A 16,384-nucleotide genomic window follows, 5' to 3' on the forward strand; every position below is an offset into this window, starting at 1 on the left:
GTTGAACCTGGTTGTCCAGCAATTTTTAGCCCACTATCCCAGACTAGATGGCCTTCTGCAGAGGGCACGGTCGCTGTGTGCTCACTTCCGCCGTTTGCATCCCGCAGCTCAGCGACTTACATCTCTACAGAAGTCGTTGGGCCTGCCACTTCACCGGCTAAAATGCGATGTGCCTACCCGGTGGAATTCAACTCTGCACATGTTGCAGCGACTGTGGCAGCACCGACAAGCCCTGGTGCAATACGTTCTGACGTATAGCCTGGGCCAACGAGATTCAGAGGTGGGGCAAATCACGCTGGAGGAGTGGTCTCAGATCAGGGACCTATGCACCCTTCTGCACAGTTTTGAAATGGCGACGAAGATGTTTAGTGCTGACGATGCCATTATCAGCATGACTATTCCGGTGATTTACATGCTGGAGCACATGTTAAACAGAATTCGGAGTCAGGTGGTGGCACAAGAGGAGGTGGAGGAAGTAGAGGAGGAGGAGTTGTATGCGGAAGGGCTCACATCTGCAAGGTCCAGACGGTCGGCAGCACCAAGGCGGCAGGCATGTGAGGGTGGGGGAGATGGTTTTACCAGGGCACATGGTAGCAGCCAAACTAGTGAGGAAGGTGCAGGAGCCCAGGAAGAAGTGGAGGACGAACTGATGGAAGACTCATCAGATGAGGGAGACCTTGATCACATTTCTGTTGTGCGAGGTTGGGGGGAGAGGACAGAGGAAGGAAGCATGATTGTTACCTCGCCACCAACACAACAGGGACTTGGTGCTCCTGGATGCGCAACACACATGAGTGCCTTCTTGCTGCACTACCTGCAACATGACCCTCGAATTGTGAGAATTAGAAATAATCCTGACTACTGGGTTGCCACACTGTTAGATCCCCGGTACAAAAGTAAATTTGCAGAAATTATTCCTGCCATAGAAAGGGATGCACGCATGCAGGAGTATCAGCAGAGACTGTTGCAGAATCTTACATGTGCTTTTCCACAAAATACCAGTGGTGCACGTAGTGAATCTCACAGTTCCAACTTGCCAACCGTGGGACCGTCAAGTGTTCAGCACTCAAACCGTAACAGAACCACAGTATCTGCTGGTAACATCAATTTTGCGGAATCATTTCACCACTTTTTTAGCCCATCCTTTGCAAGGCCACAGGAGACAAGAAGTCTGACACATAGTCAACGCCTAGAGACGATGGTACAGGAGTATCTCCAAGTAAACATTGAAGCCACGACTGTGTCACTGGACCCTTGCTCTTTTTGGGCTTCCAATCTGGATAAATGGCCGGAGCTAGCCACTTACGCCTTGGAGATCTTGTCATGCCCCGCAGCCAGCGTTCTGTCTGAACGTGTGTTCAGCGCTGCTGGTGGTGTGCTGACAGATAAGCGCACGCGGCTCTCCACTGGTAATGTAGACAGACTCACGTTCATAAAGATGAACAAATCATGGATCCGAAACGACTTTTCTACCCCTGTGTCATCCTGGGGAGAGTAAAAGCTTGATGATTGGTTAAAATCACCCTACCAACCGTTTTAAGCTTTCAAATTACTAATCATGTTTATCTGTATCTTGACTGGAAAATAATTTGGGCTTTGTAGCAGTGTGCAGCACTGATCCTATTAGGCCATCTATACTAAAGCTTCACCAGATTTAAAATTAAAAATAATTTTTAGCTGCATCTAGCCCGGAAAATAATTTTGGGGCTCCGAGATGCGCAAGGCACATAAGTGCCTTCTTGCTGCACTACCTGCAGCATGACCCTCATATTGTCAGAATTCGAAGTAATCATGACTACTGGGTTGCCACACTCTTAGATCCCCCAAACTTTTCGATCAACCTTTTCATTTTAATAAAGACCAAAAAAATGGTCATTTTTGAAATTATAAGCATTAGCAGGTTGTTAGAAACTGAAATCAAACAGTTTTCAACTCAAAACTTTATTCTAGGTGATGTTACATTTTCACATAGGACCCCTTGTTCGAAAGGAGCTTCTGAACTCTCTCGTCCATTGAATTTGTCAGGTTTTGGATGGTTTCTGCTTCAATTGTTTTGCATGAGGACAGAATACCCTCCCAGAGCTGTTGCTTAGATGTGAACTGCCTCCCGCCATCATAGACACTCCTTTTAATGATGCTCCAAAGGTTCTGAATGGGGTAGAGGTCAGGGGAGCATGGGGGTCACACCATAAGTTTGTCCCCTTTTATGCCCATATCAGCCAGAGATGCAGATGTTTTATGTGCAGCATGAGATGGTGCATTATCATGCATAAAAATGATCTTGCTGTGAAATACACGGTTCTTCTTCTTGAACCATGGCAGGAAGTGCTGTTTGAGAAAATCCACATACATTATGGAGTTCATCTTTAGCGCCTTCAGGGATCCTAAAGGGGCCGACAATCTCTCTCCCCATGATTCCAGCCCAAAACATTACTCCACCTCCTCCTTGTTGGCGCTGTAGCCGTGTTTGCGTGGGGTGTCCATCAACCAGCCATCCTCCACTCCATCCATCTGGACCATCGAGCGCTGCACGGCACTCATCCGTGAACAAAACAGTTTTGAAATCAGTCTTCATGTAATGTTTGGCCCACTGGAGCCGTTTCTGCTTGTGTGAAGTGGATAGAGGAGGTCGACAGGATGGCGCATGCACAGCTGCAAACCTCTGAAGGACCCTGCATCTTGTTGTTCGGGGGACGTTGGAGGCACAAGCAGCTTCAAAAACTTGTCTGCTGCTATGACAAGGCTTTTTTGCCGCTGCTCTTTCAACCTGACGTAATTGCCTGTAGGAAAGAGTCCTCAATTTGCCCTTATCAGCACGCACACGTGTGTACTGTGAATCAGCTACATACTTCTTGATTGCCAGGACACTTCATCCTGATCATCGCACAATGTTGATTGTAGTCATGCCTTGACCTAAACACTCCACAATTTGTTGCTTCTCAGCAGCCGACACATCCTTTTTCTTTCCCATTTTGGCAGAAAATGTAGGCTGCTTAATAATGTGAGAGAGCCTTCTTAAGTAGTCTTGCCTTTCATTGGACACACCTGCCAAACTAATTAGCACAGGTGTCTGCAATTGCTTACAGTGATATAAAGAGCCCTGACACACATCACCATCAATGAGTTTAACTGACAAACAAACAAATTCTTCCCTTATCACTCCTAAACACTTTTTGTATAATAATTTGGAACGCAGTGTACATGTGCTTTTCCACAAAACACCAGTGGTTCACGTAGTGAATCTTACAGTTCTAACTTGCCAACCATGGTCTGTATGGAGTTGTTCAATAAAGGGCCCAAAATTAAGATAACATAGATGGGAGAGGTCTCTATGAATAGGAATTCCTAAGTATTTGATACCCTGTGAGGGCCAGGCAAAGGGAAAGTTGGACTGGATGGAATCCTATATGGATTTGGGGAGGGAGACATCGAGGGCCTCAGACTTCGCTGCATTGATTTTAAAATTTTACCATGTAACAAAGTGATCTATTTCAGCCATAACAGCATGGATGGATATATGTGATTGAGTGATATATACTAGGACATCATCAGCAAATAGAGAGCACTTGTACTCGGTGCCTCCCACCTCAATCCACCTAATATTGGGGTTATGGCGAATTGATGAGAGCAGGTGCTCCGTCACTAGGATGTATAAGAGAGGGGACAGAGGACATCACTGCCTTGTCCCATTGGTGATTGTGAAAGGTGATGAAAATGTTCTGACGCACCCCCTGGGCCTTGGGACACCCGGAGCCGGACCCTTTTTGGTGGATGCTGGTGGTTGTAGTCTTCGCGGCGGTGACCCAGTTCCGTGGCTCAGGGCGGTCAAACCAGTGGCGGAACTATTTATGTGGTTTTCATGTTTAAATGTCCGACTACGCCACCCGTGGATTGCGGTCAGAGTGAACCGCCGCTACAGGGCAGACCACTGAGGCTGGTGTTGTGGGTGCAGCAGAGCGTAGCATAACTCCCCACGGGAGGAGTATAGCCTCAGGGCAGTGTATGCGGGGGATGGGGGTGATGGTGCAGGGCAGCAGCAGTAACGACACGGAGTCAGTGATGCAGTTCAGGGCCTTTACTCACAGTTCTTATTATCCAGACCACGTCTGCAGGTAACGGCTGCCCACGTCGTACTGTGCTCACCAGGTGAGGGGCTCAGACAACTCCCAGATAACTTTGGAGCACTTCACAGGACCCCCTTTGTGTGTCCTTTGTCTGGCCTTTCTTACCAACACTTCTGTCCGGCTGCCTCGGGCCTCCTCTTGGTAAACTTGGCGCCAGTTTCCCTGACCCTATGTGGTGCCTTCCTAGCGGGTGTAGCGAGGGGCTGCGCCACATAAAATGTCAGAGCCTCCGGTTTCTAGCTGAGGGTCGTTTCCTGCCTCCACTAGTTCGGGGACCGGTCTCCCCCTTTGGCCTGACCCCTCCACGCAGGTGGATTCGGGCGTGCGGTGGCGACTCGCCCGTCCGCACCCCTGGGATCCCTTCATTCCTCGTTCCTGGAGCCTTCTCCGCTCCTCTTCCTTCCTTCTCCCTCTTCCAGGCCTGGGCCTCTGTTACTAGGCCCGCCTCCGGAGCAGAGCTCATGCAGAGCCCCTGCTCCCTGCCACTTCTGCTCAGACTTCTCTGCACTGAACTAAGATGGTGCCCACCTTTTATACTCCCTTCTCAATGCACCCAGGAACTGCTTCCTCCCTGCTCCTGCACTACAGGGTTCCCCTTCCTCAGTGTTCCCTCCCCCCACTCCAGCCAGGGACAGGGACTGTCGTGCCCATCTCAGGGGCATATTGGTCGCCCTGCCCCACGGCAATGTGGTGTAATGCATGCAGGTGTCGGGTCCTGATCCACACTCCATCCTTACCTGAGAGTGAGATATCACACCTCTGGGTGAGATGCAATACGTCTTTAGCAACCGAGCCCTCAGGGTGCTACAGTTCCATTTATCTTCAGCCTAGGTGACGTATTGCGATACAGGGCCGTGATTTTGGCTATAAAAGGGTCCCCTAGACCCCTACCCCAAGCTTTTTAAGAGAATCATATATGGCGTGCCAGGAGACTCTATGGAATGCTTTCTCAGCATCCAACGAGAGTATCTAATTACAAATTTTTAACTGCATCTAGCCCAGGAAATACTTTGTGCCTAGTAGCAGTGTCTGCTAGTAAGCGGATTATCCCGGCTGTTAAGCAAGCTGCACCACCTGTAGTTTAGACACTTAATTTTTTCAAAGGAAATGCTTCGGGACCATGGGATACTTAGTGAAGAGCATCAGGAGGCACCCCAAGGCATAGGGGCTGGGACTGGCAGTAGGATGCCTTGCGGTGGACAGCCGAGCTCGATCCTTATAAAAGCTTTTTAACTGCAGCAGCTTTAGTGGACGCTACTGGAGCTGGAATTACCGCGGCTGCTGGCATGAGACTTGCCCTCCAATAGATCCTTGTAAATGGATTTAAAGTGTATTCATTCAAATTAGAGAGACAATTTAAATTAAAAAGCTTAGAGCTGCCTCCACCACAGGGGGGCTCGCTCGACCCACCAGCGGACAGGCACCAGTATTGGGAGAGGGGGGCTGGCCGTCAGGGTTCACCGCGGCTCTGGCACAAACCCGGCGACACGGAGGTGGCACGGGCAGGAGCGGACTGGCCGTGTCGGCTTCTCACTTTTTGGATTTTAGAAGGGCATGACATGCCTATATCTGTGTCTCCCCCTCCTTTTACTCCTCCACCTCTTTTATTTTCGCATGACTATATGTACTTGTCACTTTTCCATGTGTTAGTTATGTCTTCTGAGCAGTTTGTCAGCTTTTGGACACCTTTGAAGGTGTTTTCTATGTGTTTCTATGTGTTTTTGTTTGCCTGCCATTGGTTTTAATGGTGTTCGAAGGTGTTCGACGAACAGTTCGACGAACAGTTCGGCGAACACACGGGTGTTCGACGAACCGAACCGAACTCGAACACTACGGGGGTGGCTCAACACTACTAAACACTCTCTCGTACTCTTGAACCACCCGATAGACTCCCTGTTTTTGGTGTGAGGGAGTGGAGTCAGTACCCAAATACAGTTCCTGACACCAGTCCTCCATTGGTTTCTTAGAGCCGTTACCTTCCTCTGGTTGAGATGGAGGCAAGGGTTCCACGGCCTGTACAGAGTTCTGGTTGATGGTGAACAATTTGGCTAGCGTGGCATACCGGGGCAGGTATACTTCTCTCTCCCCGATATTTATGATGCGGACGGGCACCCTCCCATGGCGTACATCGACCACCCCCCGTGCTGTCAAAATGGTGGGCCTACTGTCTGAGTAGATGGGTTCCACCATTGCTTGGTAGTCTCTACCTCTCAGACCAATAGCTGCCCGGCACCAAATCATCATCTCACTTTTCGGGGGCATGGCAATAGGGAACGGGTCACACATTCTCACGCTACCTATCTCACCACCAGATAGTTCCACTTGTTGCCGCTTCATCAGTGCCCGGATCTCTTTTTGGAGCACACGCTGCTGGCTGGAACTGGCGTTCTTGGCAGCCTGCTGCAAAATAAGAATCACCTCTGCAAGACAGTTGTCAATTACGTTAGTACCTAGGGTTATTTTTGGGTGACTCTCGCGACTGTCAATGTCCACAATGATCAGTCCTTGTGCCGGCAGTTCAACTTTACCGACCTTGATGGTCACCTCTTTAAATCCTATCTGTGGCACGGGCTGACCATTGCTGGCGATAATGCTCAGGTCATCATCTGGGTAGCGGGTTATGTCCGAGTCATTCCAGTACCGCTTGAAGAGCACGTACGGGAAGGTAGTCATCTGTGACCCAGTGTCTAGTAGGGCACTCATAGGAATGCCATCCAGTACCACAGGCAAGACCGGACGTCCCCCTACGTATTTGTCACGCCAGCTCGATGGGCCTGATGATCTCATGCCTGGGGGTTGGCCCTCTACCCCAGGTTGTGCCCGTTTAAATGACAGTACCTTGCCATATGTCCGGGTTGATTGCAGCGGTGGCAGATGGGTCGTCCGTCCTCGTTGTACTGGTCGCTGGGCCTTCCTCTTGTCTCTTATACTTTCATGTGTCCACTGTTTGCACCCGTAAAATCTTAGTTTTATCTCGGCTGAGGTTCGGGTATCAAATGTGTCTTTCAGCCGGGCTAGTATTTCTCTGACAGTCCTCTTCTTCCCAGGTGACCAGGACTTTACCTCCCTTTGGGCTGCCCCGATTAACTGGGCCACCAGGATGCTTACTTTTTGCTCTTCCGTGAGTGGGTATACCTGGAAGAGGCTATCCAATCTTTCCCTAAAGTCACTTAGGGTATGTGACTCCCCTGAGTACTGGGGTAGCCAGGTTGCCCCCGGGATAAAGGGCATGGTGAATGGCATGACCGCTGCAGCGGTTGCGCTGGCGGCCGGTGTGGCGGTGGAGCTCCCCTCGGTATCCGACATCCTTCTACCCCCCTAGTGGACCGTGGCCTACCTTGTGATGCTCTTCTTCCATAGGCTGCGGCTCCGCAGTCAATCGTCGGGGTAGAGGACCTGGCGTCGCGCTCCGATGACGTCAGCGTCGCTCTTCCTCCCTTCCAGGACCTTGCGCAGCGTCAGTGCATGGGGCGGAGCTTCGGATCTCGCGCGCTTTTGGCGTCCACGCCCCTCTTCTTCCCGTGCGGCGTCCCGAAGATGGCGTCCGATGGCGGGAAGCAGCTGCGGATGGCGGGAAGATGGCAGAAGACGGCGGGAAACGACCCAAGATGGCATCCGATGGCGGGAAACGGCTCCGGACGGCGGGAAACTTCACCACAGGTAAGTATAAAAGTATTTTTTCAGGCACGCAGTACCCAGTGGTTGCGGGCACGAATCCTGCCGACTACGCCAAAGTAGACGCGCCCCCTGGGCCTGTGCTGTGCAGGGGATACCCGGAGCCGGATCGCTGGGGGTTGTAGTCCTCCGTGGCTGTGACCCGGTCCGTGCCCAGGGCGGTCAAACCAGTGGCAGTCTGAGTGTGATAACAAATGTCCGACTACGCCACCCGTGGATTGCAGTCAGTGGGGACCGCCGCTGCGCTGCAGACCACTGAGGCTGATGTTGAATGCGCAGCCAAGTATGGGATAACTCCCCACGGGAGAAGTATTGCTTCAGGGCAGCTAGTGTGGATGATGGGAGTGATGGTGTGAGCGTCCCACTACTGATGGTGCTGGTGCGGCGATGAAACACAGAGACGTGTGGTGTAGTTCAGGGTCTTTACTGATGGAATAACGCAGACCCTCCCGGGAGTACTGGTTAGAAGTAGGGGCCTGGTCAGTCTGTAAGCAAGTAGGATCTCCCCTGGCCAGGTGGAGTTGTAGGCCTCCCCGACTATCTGCATTCTTTCCTGGCTACCTTGCTCTATCTGGGTAGAAGTAGCCCACGTCCCTGAGTATACCGTGTGGTGCTCACCCGTATGGCCAGTGACTTGGGGCCTTCCGTTAGCCTCCGCTTCACGATGGCGGTGCTGGTCCCTTGCTTGTGACCGTGCCTCCTGGCTTCTATGGCCAGAGGACATTGAATCCCCTGCCGGTTGGATTCTGCTGCTGGACCTGGATGTCCCCACAGCCTCGGACTCCGTGTCCGGGTTTAGTGTCTTCAGCCAAGGCGAGCTTTCTAGCTTCCAGCCCCTGGCACTCGCTCCTGCTCCTACAGAGCTCCTAGTTCTTGCTTTCCCTGTGTCTGCTGTCCTCCAGACCAGACTGCGTCTCTGTCTGGGACTTCACTCCCTAATCCCGCCCCAGACGCAGTTTATAAGGGCAGATTCCTCCCCTCCCAGGTCTGGGCGGGCAGTGTTGCATGCTTAGGGCTCCTGACCAGAGAAACCTCCCACTTGCTCTCAGACATAATATTTCTATTACTGTGGCAACCAGACCTCTGGGGTGCCACACCAGCTGCGCGGGAAGAGGACGCCGAGGACGGAGCAGGGAGGTGAGAGGAGCGGCGTCTCGACCTAGCAGGAGGCAGGGACGCCAACGCTACACACTGAACTATCATCGGCTTTCCTCTTCATGACCACATACACTTTGTCTTCCCAGTACGAACAAAGTTTTCCTGAACCACCTTTTTCACATACGTTCTTGACTAGCACCCGACTTCATGGTGTCAATTCTGTTCCATAACATTTTCGATCATAGTACTCCTTACTCTTGCTCTGCCCTTGCGTTACCACTTTGGACGCTATGTTGTATGCCTCTGCCATCCATTCCTTCCATTTCTGAATGTACTCCGGATACATTTTGTAAGTCTCTGACACCGGAGTATTGAACATGATGTCGATTGGCAGTCTTGGCGATCGTCCATACAATAGGAAAAAAGGTGAGTAACCCGTTACCTCGCTCTTTGCACAGTTATAGGCATGTACCACTTTTGACAGGGAACTGTTCCAGTCTTTCTTCTCGTCAGCTGTTAAATTGCACAACATCGGCAATAAAGTCCGGTTAAAAGGTTCCACTTGTCCATTACCCTCTGGGTGATATGGTGTTGTGTGGAATCTCTGAATTTTACAGTAGTTTCCTAACTTGGCAAAAAGCTGGTTCTCAAATTCTCTTCCTTGGTCATGGAGTAACCTCGTAGGGAACCCAAACTTCAAACCAAAATCATTGAAGATCTTCTCTGCCGATGTTCGACCAGATTTATTGGTGTTGGCATACGCTTGCGCAAATCCAGTAAAATGGTCCATCATCACAAAGATGTATTGGTAACCACTAGTGATGAGCGAGCACTTAAATGCTCGGGTACTCGTTGCTCAGGTTGAGCAAATTGGAATACTCGGGTGCTCGACCTGAGCAACGAGCCCAATGTAAGTCTATGGGAAACTCGAGCATTTTTCAGGCGGCTCCCCCCGGTGGTCTGCAGAGGGCCTAAAAATTGCCCAAATCGATAGGAACAGTGCTCAAATGACATGGGAACAGCATGGGGAAGACCCCTGGAAGCATTTCTGACTCCCAGGTCACTGCTGTCAACAACGTGGTCAGAGAATTACGCCACTTTTACGGATTCACAATAAAACATACAAAAACAAAACCAAAATGGATTTTCATGGGAAATATATTAAGGAACATCCTTTCCAGTGTAATGACTTGTATATAAGGCAAAATAAATAACCAAAACCAAAAATACTCCTCCACACCTTGTTCACACGTAGCGTTTTTGATGCATTTTTGCAATTTTCCCTTGTTTTCAACAAATACAAATGCATTCACTGGGAAATGTCATTTTAACATTTTACAACCTTATCTGGCCACGTGGTGTGTGACACATCAGACACATGCATACAGTGCTGCTACCTCTGGAAGCATTTCTTACTCCCAGGCCACTGCTTAAAAGTGTGCCAGTGTATGCGGAGGATGGGGGTGATGGTGCAGGGCAGCAGCAGTAACGACACGGAGTCAGTGATGCAGTTCAGGGCCTTTACTCACAGTTCTTATTATCCAGACCACGTCTGCAGGTAACGGCTGCCCACGTCGTACTGTGCTCACCAGGTGAGGGGCTCAGACAACTCCCAGATAACTTTGGAGCACTTCACAGGACCCCCTTTGTGTGTCCTTTGTCTGGCCTTTCTTACCAACACTTCTGTCCGGCTGCCTCGGGCCTCCTCTTGGTAAACTTGGCGCCAGTTTCCCTGACCCTATGTGGTGCCTTCCTAGCGGGTGTAGCGAGGGGCTGCGCCACATAAAATGTCAGAGCCTCCGGTTTCTAGCTGAGGGTCGTTTCCTGCCTCCACTAGTTCGGGGACCGGTCTCCCCCTTTGGCCTGACCCCTCCACGCAGGTGGATTCGGGCGTGCGGTGGCGACTCGCCCGTCCGCACCCCTGGGATCCCTTCATTCCTCGTTCCTGGAGCCTTCTCCGCTCCTCTTCCTTCCTTCTCCCTCTTCCAGGCCTGGGCCTCTGTTACTAGGCCCGCCTCCGGAGCAGAGCTCATGCAGAGCCCCTGCTCCCTGCCACTTCTGCTCAGACTTCTCTGCACTGAACTAAGATGGTGCCCACCTTTTATACTCCCTTCTCAATGCACCCAGGAACTGCTTCCTCCCTGCTCCTGCACTACAGGGTTCCCCTTCCTCAGTGTTCCCTCCCCCCACTCCAGCCAGGGACAGGGACTGTCGTGCCCATCTCAGGGGCATATTGGTCGCCCTGCCCCACGGCAATGTGGTGTAATGCATGCAGGTGTCGGGTCCTGATACACACTCCATCCTTACCTGAGAGTGAGATATCACACCTCTGGGTGAGATGCAATACGTCTTTAGCAACCGAGCCCTCAGGGTGCTACAGTTCCATTTATCTTCAGCCTAGGTGACGTATTGCGATACAGGGCCGTGATTTTGGCTATAAAAGGGTCCCCTAGACCCCTACCCCAAGCTTTTTAAGAGAATCATATATGGCGTGCCAGGAGACTCTATGGAATGCTTTCTCAGCATCCAACGAGAGTATCTAATTACAAATTTTTAACTGCATCTAGCCCAGGAAATACTTTGTGCCTAGTAGCAGTGTCTGCTAGTAAGCGGATTATCCCGGCTGTTAAGCAAGCTGCACCACCTGTAGTTTAGACACTTAATTTTTTCAAAGGAAATGCTTCGGGACCATGGGATACTTAGTGAAGAGCATCAGGAGGCACCCCAAGGCATAGGGGCTGGGACTGGCAGTAGGATGCCTTGCGGTGGACAGCCGAGCTCGATCCTTATAAAAGCTTTTTAACTGCAGCAGCTTTAGTGGACGCTACTGGAGCTGGAATTACCGCGGCTGCTGGCATGAGACTTGCCCTCCAATAGATCCTTGTAAATGGATTTAAAGTGTATTCATTCAAATTAGAGAGACAATTTAAATTAAAAAGCTTAGAGCTGCCTCCACCACAGGGGGGCTCGCTCGACCCACCAGCGGACAGGCACCAGTATTGGGAGAGGGGGGCTGGCCGTCAGGGTTCACCGCGGCTCTGGCACAAACCCGGCGACACGGAGGTGGCACGGGCAGGAGCGGACTGGCCGTGTCGGCTTCTCACTTTTTGGATTTTAGAAGGGCATGACATGCCTATATCTGTGTCTCCCCCTCCTTTTACTCCTCCACCTCTTTTATTTTCGCATGACTATATGTACTTGTCACTTTTCCATGTGTTAGTTATGTCTTCTGAGCAGTTTGTCAGCTTTTGGACACCTTTGAAGGTGTTTTCTATGTGTTTCTATGTGTTTTTGTTTGCCTGCCATTGGTTTTAACGGTGTTTGAAGGTGTTCGACGAACAGTTCGACGAACAGTTCGGCGAACACACGGGTGTTCGACGAACCGAACCGAACTCGAACACTACGGGGGTGGCTCAACACTACTAAACACTCTCTCGTACTCTTGAACCACCCGATAGACTCCCTGTTTTTGGTGTGAGGGAGTGGAGTCAGTACCCAAATGCAGTTCCTGACACCAGTCCTCCATTGGTTTCTTAGAGCCGTTACCTTCCTCTGGTTGAGATGGAGGCAAGGGTTCCACGGCCTGTACAGAGTTCTGGTTGATGGTGAACAATTTGGCTAGCGTGGCATACCGGGGCAGGTATACTTCTCTCTCCCCGATATTTATGATGCGGACGGGCACCCTCCCATGGCGTACATCGACCACCCCCCGTGCTGTCAAAATGGTGGGCCTACTGTCTGAGTAGATGGGTTCCACCATTGCTTGGTAGTCTCTACCTCTCAGACCAATAGCTGCCCGGCACCAAATCATCATCTCACTTTTCGGGGGCATGGCAATAGGGAACGGGTCACACATTCTCACGCTACCTATCTCACCACCAGATAGTTCCACTTGTTGCCGCTTCATCAGTGCCCGGATCTCTTTTTGGAGCACACGCTGCTGGCTGGAACTGGCGTTCTTGGCAGCCTGCTGCAAAATAAGAATCACCTCTGCAAGACAGTTGTCAATTACGTTAGTACCTAGGGTTATTTTTGGGTGACTCTCGCGACTGTCAATGTCCACAATGATCAGTCCTTGTGCCGGCAGTTCAACTTTACCGACCTTGATGGTCACCTCTTTAAATCCTATCTGTGGCACGGGCTGACCATTGCTGGCGATAATGCTCAGGTCGTCATCTGGGTAGCGGGTTATGTCCGAGTCATTCCAGTACCGCTTGAAGAGCACGTACGGGAAGGTAGTCACCTGTGACCCAGTGTCTAGTAGGGCACTCATAGGAATGCCATCCAGTACCACAGGCAAGACCGGATGTCCCCCTACGTATTTGTCACGCCAGATCGATGGGCCTGATGATCTCATGCCTGGGGGTTGGCCCTCTACCCCAGGTTGTGCCCGTTTAAATGACAGTACCTTGCCATATGTCCGGGTTGATTGCAGCGGTGGCAGATGGGTCGTCCGTCCTCGTTGTACTGGTCGCTGGGCCTTCCTCTTGTCTCTTATACTTTCATGTGTCCGCTGTTTGCACCCGTAAAATCTTAGTTTTATCTCGGCTGAGGTTCGGGTATCAAATGTGTCTTTCAGCCGGGCTAGTATTTCTCTGACAGTCCTCTTCTTCCCAGGTGACCAGGACTTTACCTCCCTTTGGGCTGCCCCGATTAACTGGGCCACCAGGATGCTTACTTTTTGCTCTTCCGTGAGTGGGTATACCTGGAAGAGGCTATCCAATCTTTCCCTAAAGTCACTTAGGGTATGTGACTCCCCTGAGTACTGGGGTAGCCAGGTTGCCCCCGGGATAAAGGGCATGGTGAATGGCATGACCGCTGCAGCGGTTGCGCTGGCGGCCGGTGTGGCGGTGGAGCTCCCCTCGGTATCCGACATCCTTCTACCCCCCTAGTGGACTGTGGCCTACCTTGTGATGCTCTTCTTCCATAGGCTGCGGCTCCGCAGTCAATCGTCGGGGTAGAGGACCTGGCGTCGCGCTCCGATGACGTCAGCGTCGCTCTTCCTCCCTTCCAGGACCTTGCGCAGCGTCAGTGCATGGGGCGGAGCTTCGGATCTCGCGCGCTTTTGGCGTCCACGCCCCTCTTCTTCCCGTGCGGCGTCCCGAAGATGGCGTCCGATGGCGGGAAGCAGCTGCGGATGGCGGGAAGATGGCAGAAGACGGCGGGAAACGACCCAAGATGGCGTCCGATGGCGGGAAACGGCTCCGGACGGCCGGAAACTTCACCACAGGTAAGTATAAAAGTATTTTTTCAGGCACGCAGTACCCAGTGGTTGCGGGCACGAATCCTGCCGACTACGCCAAAGTAGACGCGCCCCCTGGGCCTGTGCTGTGCAGGGGATACCCGGAGCCGGATCGCTGGGGGTTGTAGTCCTCCGTGGCTGTGACCCGGTCCGTGCCCAGGGCGGTCAAACCAGTGGCAGTCTGAGTGTGATAACAAATGTCCGACTACGCCACCCGTGGATTGCAGTCAGTGGGGACCGCCGCTGCGCTGCAGACCACTGAGGCTGATGTTGAATGCGCAGCCAAGTATGGGATAACTCCCCACGGGAGAAGTATTGCTTCAGGGCAGCTAGTGTGGATGATGGGAGTGATGGTGTGAGCGTCCCACTACTGATGGTGCTGGTGCGGCGATGAAACACAGAGACGTGTGGTGTAGTTCAGGGTCTTTACTGATGGAATAACGCAGACCCTCCCGGGAGTACTGGTTAGAAGTAGGGGCCTGGTCAGTCTGTAAGCAAGTAGGATCTCCCCTGGCCAGGTGGAGTTGTAGGCCTCCCCGACTATCTGCATTCTTTCCTGGCTACCTTGCTCTATCTGGGTAGAAGTAGCCCACGTCCCTGAGTATACCGTGTGGTGCTCACCCGTATGACCAGTGACTTGGGGCCTTCCGTTAGCCTCCGCTTCATGATGGCGGTGCTGGTCCCTTGCTTGTGACCGTGCCTCCTGGCTTCTATGGCCAGAGGACATTGAATCCCCTGCCGGTTGGATTCTGCTGCTGGACCTGGATGTCCCCACAGCCTCGGACTCCGTGTCCGGGTTTAGTGTCTTCAGCCAAGGCGAGCTTTCTAGCTTCCAGCCCCTGGCACTCGCTCCTGCTCCTACAGAACTCCTAGTTCTTGCTTTCCCTGTGTCTGCTGTCCTCCAGACCAGACTGCGTCTCTGTCTGGGACTTCACTCCCTAATCCCGCCCCAGACGCAGTTTATAAGGGCAGATTCCTCCCCTCCCAGGTCTGGGCGGGCAGTGTTGCATGCTTAGGGCTCCTGACCAGAGAAACCTCCCACTTGCTCTCAGACATAATATTTCTATTACTGTGGCAACCAGACCTCTGGGGTGCCACACCAGCTGCGCGGGAAGAGGACGCCGAGGACGGAGCAGGGAGGTGAGAGGAGCGGCGTCTCGACCTAGCAGGAGGCAGGGACGCCAACGCTACACACTGAACTATCATCGGCTTTCCTCTTCATGACCACATACACTTTGTCTTCCCAGTACGAACAAAGTTTTCCTGAACCACCTTTTTCACATACGTTCTTGACTAGCACCCGACTTCATGGTGTCAATTCTGTTCCGTAACATTTTCGATCATAGTACTCCTTACTCTTGCTCTGCCCTTGCGTTACCACTTTGGACGCTATGTTGTATGCCTCTGCCATCCATTCCTTCCATTTCTGAATGTACTCCGGATACATTTTGTAAGTCTCTGACACCGGAGTATTGAACATGATGTCGATTGGCAGTCTTGGCGATCGTCCATACAATAGGAAAAAAGGTGAGTAACCCGTTACCTCGCTCTTTGCACAGTTATAGGCATGTACCACTTTTGACAGGGAACTGTTCCAGTCTTTCTTCTCGTCAGCTGTTAAATTGCACAACATCGGCAATAAAGTCCGGTTAAAAGGTTCCACTTGTCCATTACCCTCTGGGTGATATGGTGTTGTGTGGAATCTCTGAATTTTACAGTAGTTTCCTAACTTGGCAAAAAGCTGGTTCTCAAATTCTCTTCCTTGGTCATGGAGTAACCTCGTAGGGAACCCAAACTTCAAACCAAAATCATTGAAGATCTTCTCTGCCGATGTTCGACCAGATTTATTGGTGTTGGCATACGCTTGCGCAAATCCAGTAAAATGGTCCATCATCACAAAGATGTATTGGTAACCACTAGTGATGAGCGAGCACTTAAATGCTCGGGTACTCGTTGCTCAGGTTGAGCAAATTGGAATACTCGGGTGCTCGACCCGAGCAACGAGCCCAATGTAAGTCTATGGGAAACTCGAGCATTTTTCAGGCGGCTCCCCCCGGTGGTCTGCAGAGGGCCTAAAAATTGCCCAAATCGATAGGAACAGTGCTCAAATGACATGGGAACAGCATGGGGAAGACCCCTGGAAGCATTTCTGACTCCCAGGTCACTGCTGTCAACAACGTGGTCAGAGAATTACGCCACTTTTACGGATTCACAATAAAACATACAAAAACAAAACCAAAATGGA

Source organism: Phyllobates terribilis, unplaced genomic scaffold (assembly GCF_046119375.1).
Source record: "Phyllobates terribilis strain yellow unplaced genomic scaffold, ASM4611937v1 Scaffold_8__6_contigs__length_399053987, whole genome shotgun sequence".
In the NCBI taxonomy this organism is placed as follows: domain Eukaryota; kingdom Metazoa; phylum Chordata; class Amphibia; order Anura; family Dendrobatidae; genus Phyllobates; species Phyllobates terribilis.